This window comes from Corvus cornix, chromosome 1 (assembly GCF_000738735.6).
Source record: "Corvus cornix cornix isolate S_Up_H32 chromosome 1, ASM73873v5, whole genome shotgun sequence".
Lineage (NCBI taxonomy): Eukaryota > Metazoa > Chordata > Aves > Passeriformes > Corvidae > Corvus > Corvus cornix.
The window spans coordinates 20056590-20062589 of NC_046332.1; positions in this window are offsets into that span (position 1 = coordinate 20056590).

The following is a 6000-nucleotide window of genomic DNA, read 5'->3' on the forward strand; positions in this document are numbered from 1 at the left end:
TCTAATATTACTTGTAGCTCTTCTGAAATCTGGGTGTCAGGAGGGATCCCTCTTCAACAGGAGGGATTTTCAGATCATCTCAGCAGGCATGTAGAAACCTTAACTTGAAAAAATATAGAGCCCATGTTTAAGGCAGAAAATAACAGTTTTAATTTTTTTTAAGGACTATACTTGCACCCACTGAAAAATCTACAGTTCAGGAACAAAGCTGGTAACCTGAAATGTAGCTGTTAGGGAGGAAGATGTTTGAGATTTGTTTGGATTTGGTCCAATTTTTACAGCAAGCAATTAGCATGTCATTGGATAACTGGAACCTCCCCAGGCAAGGCTGTTCCTGAGGACAAATGGGTCCAAAAGAGAAGCAAAAAACCACTATTTTCCCTGAAGAGGCTTCAGGGAACCCCACATTCCCCGATTCAAAAGCAAAACCTTCTCTCTCTTCAGAACTAGAGACCAGCAGCTTGCAGCTGATTCCTGTTGAGTCTGCCCCATAGCTGCATGGGCATCCCTCTACATGCTGCCTTCATTGCTGTGAAAATTCATTAGATCCCAGAGATTTAAAAACCATGTCACTGCTGGGTTTTCCTTTTTTTTTTTTAATTGTTAAGACTTATAGAGAAACACACATTACCCAAACAGGCATTACCAGAGCTGGTCTGGTATAGTTAGCAAAATGTACATAAACATCCACCACTTCTTGTTTTTCTATTTGTCCAGATTTGTTTGCTGTATCATCACACAAATAATCAAAAGATCCCTGAAGTTCTGCATCTCTTCTCCCTGGTATAAACAATCCTTGCATAAAGATAGCCAGCACCTAAAAGTGATAGCATTACTTGCAGCCTGTGAAGCTGAGCAGTAGATTCCCTCCTCCTGATGGGATATATGGACTATTATAGGCAAAAGTCTTCTTTGTCGTTCCACATTTTTCTATAAAGGTATACACAAACACTATGGAAAAAGATCTAGAAAATAGTATATAGTACAAGGATTTTGAGCAGGGAGAAAGCTTTTGCATGTTGAAAAATCTCTACAAAGATTTGCAAACTAGCAAAAAATGAAAATACAAGGCACAAGGTTTGGTTAGTGTGGTTTTGGAAGTGCCTGATCAAAGATACGGGAGTAAAAATGAATGTGCACTGAGAAACAAGGCAGCAGACCATATTAGTCTATTCAGTTACATGACAGTGATAATTGATGCAAAATAAGAAAATACATTAATGACAGTCACAGGGGAACAGAAAGAGAATTTATAAATAGATTTAGTCTGTAAAATAAACAAAGGGAAACAATCAGCAATGATTACAAACAGCTTATTTAAGCAGTCTTTAACAAGTTCAATGGCTTGGAGAAGACAAGCCTTTTTAAAACTGATAAAAATCAGCCTCTTCCTTGGGGAATAGTTAAGAACCACGTATAAAACCCTGAGGGTCAATTTGGTCCCACAGTAGTAAAATGGAGTTTATCAATTACTTTAATTTTGCCCTCTAAGTATCAGCTAACATTCACCTTCCAGTGAAAGCAATAGCCATCGACCCCAATAGGGAATTTTTCTTTTGCTCCTCCAGTAGCTCTTCTGGTGAGGGTAATGTTCCACTTCTGCTGGAATTTCTGAATTGTGAGTTTAAGCTTCTAGGCAAAGACTTGCTGTGACACACAACCTGCTAGAGGTGAAGTATTATAAACAGAGACTCTGAACGCTGCAATGAAGGAACTATGTTCTCACTCGCTGTTAATAATCAAAATGTTTCCTCTGTTCACTCATGCATCTACCTGTCAGGCTGTCTCTGCCACCTAGGGCAGAGATAGATCAGATGGGACTATCACAGATATACAGCAGTGCAAACAGGCTCAGCTCACCAGCAGGGAGGAGAGTGCCTCAAACAAGCCACCAAGCTTCATGTGACAGAGCACTTGGCAACCCATCAGTAAGCCTGACCCAGCTCCATATCTCAGTCCTTCTACAGCCTGTTTCCTGTTGATTGCTCCTGTTGCATTCAGTCTGCACACAAGAATGACTGGTGGAAATGCAGTTCAGCTCAATTCTGGATAATGCAGCAGGGAAAAGAAGTGGAAAAAACCACCTGAAACCCAGACAAACAAACAAGAAAAAAAAAAAAACCTCATAGAGAATAAGTTAGAAATGTTGTGGTGCTTTAACCCCTACCCTGGAAATCAGCTGTCAGAGATGGAGGCAGCAGATTTGTGTCCATTTAGCCTGCCTCCCAGGATGACCAGGCTTCCACCTCTGAATAACCTGAGCAACTCTTTCCAAGCATAATTCCAGCTCTGGAAATGGTAGCCAAGAGCAAGCATGCATTTCTTACAGCTCCTATGTGGATTCATTAAAAAAACTTTACAGTGTAGGCTAACAAGTTGGAAAGAACAGGGAAGAAAGCAGAAGTGTCCCATGACGTCTGCTTGGACTCCAGGGCTGAGGAACACAGCAGAATATCAGGCTTACTTCAAATGCTTTACCTTCCAACCTTCCACAAAATTCCTGTCACAATACTGTCATAACCAATTATTTAAAAAAAGGTCTTTCTAACGCTGCACAGTTTCAGCACACTAATCCACTCCCTTCCTACAAGTGATATCCTGCCACAGGACATATTAAAAAGGACTCTTTTGCCAAGAAATCAGATTTTCTTAGAGTAAATTAAGATAGGATAAAGCTGATGTGTATTGTACCTGGCCAATAGAGAATAACCATTCCTGAGCAAACCAGCATCCCATGGCAACCCTTAGAAAAGGCCATCCAGACAAGCTGGCTCTGATAGTGCCAGCAGCTGGCAAGAAGAGACAAAAATCCAGCACCGAGGACAGAACAGCTGAAGGGGGAAAGCTTCTATTAATCCAAACCAGGAATATCATCTTGGTTGTTTCAATGCCCCCTGTACCTCCAAATGTGCCGCTCTTGCTCTGCCTGGATGCTCAAATAGTCACTCTGAACTAGAGGAGCACAGCTCTGAAAACAAGCAAGAAAGAATTAATGAGGCAGGCTGTGAAAGTTTTCTTTCCCCTTTGTCTTCACAAGCCCCCTTAGACAGCTGAGCATCAGGGGTCACTCCCCCACCACCACCTCCACATCCTCCTCACTGCCACACCACCCACTGCAGGGTGTGCTTACTCCTTCCACTCTGCCTCCCACTTCAAAGGCTACAGGGACTCAGGCAGCAGGACTGAAACTGCAACTGAAACCATAGGTTCAGTGAAAAACATGACAGAAAGCAGGAAGGGAAAGGAAAAAAAGAAAGAGGAGAGCACTGACAGAGCTCAGAAAAGACATTGACTAAACACAGTAGTAGTTGGGTTCAGAAACCCCAGACAAAAGGGTCACTCTACCTGATACAAGTACTGCAAAAATGACATATTTATTTCCTGCTAGTGAAGAATGAGTTCAATGAGCACTCCAGAAGAACCACTTCATAGCACCCCTCAGTTCTTTGCTCCTTATTACCTCCATCACTTCGAGCACCAGACATTCATGCTCTACACAATGATGGGTTTGGTACATCCTGTCCCACTCTCCCCCTGCTCTCCAGTCTAGTGGCTCGCAGTCACCCTCCCACTACCCTACATGCCCCAGCCTCCACCCCAAGCAGAGATTGCAGGTATGTATTGAGAGATTTTGGGTCCCTTCCTCAGTGTGGGTTCACCCCCAACCTGCTCCCTTCCCTGACTTTTACCAGAATACACAGTGCTTCACTTCCAACTTCCTGCTGTTCAGACAATCTGAAAGGACCAGAGTCACCCAGTTTAAAGGCACTATGGTGAACCAGTCAGAGCAAGACAGGAGAAAAGGATTGGTGCAAAATATTACCATGTGGCAAGCATAGAAGGTTCAGATGTTGGAGGAGGACTCGGACAAGATGGAGTAATTGGGGATATCACAGCTGAGCAAAGGTACAGCTCTGAGAAGAATTAACCTGTGATACAAATACAATGAACACAATTTACTTTAGTTCTCCAGATCAATCTAACCTGAGCAGACAACCACGGTGGTTACACTGTAATTGCTGTCACGGTGTCTAGTGTTGCACCTAGAAAGAATAGAAAGATAACAAAGGAAGTTCTGTTCTATGTTTAACCTCTGCAGTCCTTTCTTGAATGTTTTTGGGTGTTTCTTAGTCGGATGTAACATATCTCATAGCATGCATTTACTAAAATTGCGGCAATTTTTCCATCTATCATTGCATAACTATTTGTCTTCCTTTACTAATGCCAACAGACTTAGACAGACTCCAGAGATCAGGAAAAACACTTGCTGTGAGACACACCAGCAGAAAATCCATTTACTTCAAGCGATGTTTCTATGGGTTTATACCACTATAGCCACAAGACAAACCTGTATCACAAAGCAAGGCAGAAAGGGAAGGAGAATGCTTATCTCTTCACTCTTTGCAACAATATTAAACATTGCTGTATCTCTGTCTCACGCTAAAGACTCCTCATCTCACTGGAAAATGTGACATTTCAAAAATACTTTATTTATGCAGTACTGTTCTGTAAGTACAGTTATTATAGTGTTGCAACACCATATTAAATTAATCCCTTTATGTACCTTCCAGAGCTTCTGGCAATGTCTTGCCAACACCTGAGGATTACAGGAGATATGTTACCCATTAATCATCTGCGTAGTTATACCACTTAGAGGCACATAGTAAATACAAACCAGAAAGAGTATAGAGGTTGAAGTCGGCTGTAGAAGTTCACTTGCCATTCCTAGTAGCTCTATCAAAGTGCCTTGTTGAAAGTGGCTCCTGTCCAGAGAGATGGGACAGATGGGACACTGTTGTGAAAAAAGGGTTGTTTAAAGTTCAAGTGAAAAATGGACACTCATAATCATGAAGTAATGTTGTAATGATCCAATGCCACACAGTCCTGGACAATTTTTATGTGAGAATTCCTACATGGATTTGGCATGATATTTGAGATTAAGTTTATAGCCAAGTACAAGAACGGTGTCATGAGATTCTAGTGAGGTGGTAGCACCTCTGATGTACCACATTTAAGAAGAGAAGGCAAAAAACCCCCAAAAAACTACAAAATCAGAGTGACTTCATCAGTAGAGAAGAGTGAGACTATGCAGAATATGAGTGAGCCCTGAAGACAAGATCAGTGAAGAAGGAGGCGGAGGATGTGCTCCAGGTGCTGGAGCCCTTCAGCCCATGATGAGGCAGGATATGTCCCTGCAGCCCATGGAGGTCAGTGGAAGTGCAGAGATCACCTGCAGCCCATAGAGTACCCCATGCTGGAAGCAGAGGGATGCCCAAACGAGACTGTCACTCTGTGGGAAACCCATGCTGGAGCAGGCTCCTGCCAGGACCTGTAGAGCCATGGACAGATGAGCCCATGCTGGAGCAGGTTTGCTGGCAGGACTTGTGAACCTAAGGGGTCCCACGCTGGAGCACTGGACCCCACGGAAGGGGCCCACACTGGAACAGCTCACTGAGAACTGCAGCCCATAAGAAGAGCTCACATTAGAAAAATCTGTGGAGGCCTGTCTCCCATGGGATGGACCCCATGCTAGGGAGTAGGGGAAGAGTGTAAGGAATCCTCCCACTGAGGAGGAAGGACCAGCTGAGACAACATTAAAGCTAAGCCCAAGGAGGGGTGTGGGGGGGGGGAGATATTTTAAGGTTTAGTCCTTATTTTTCATTATTGTACTCTGATTTGATTGGTAATAAATCAAACTAATTTATTCAAGTCATCTGTTTTACCTGTGACAGTAATTGGTTAATGATCTCTCCCTGTTCCTTATCTCAACCCATGAACCTTTCATTCTATTTTCTCTCTCCCTCATCCAATGTATGAGGAGAGTAATAGAGTGGCTTTTGTAGGCCCCTGGCATTCAGCCAGGGTCAACTCACCACAACTTACTAGCAGAACGCATAGCAGCTCTTTTGTACTTATGCTTCATACCTTGTTAAACATTTAGCAATCTTTCCTGAATCATCTAGGAAAACTTTAATATACAAGGTGCCCACACAAACAATG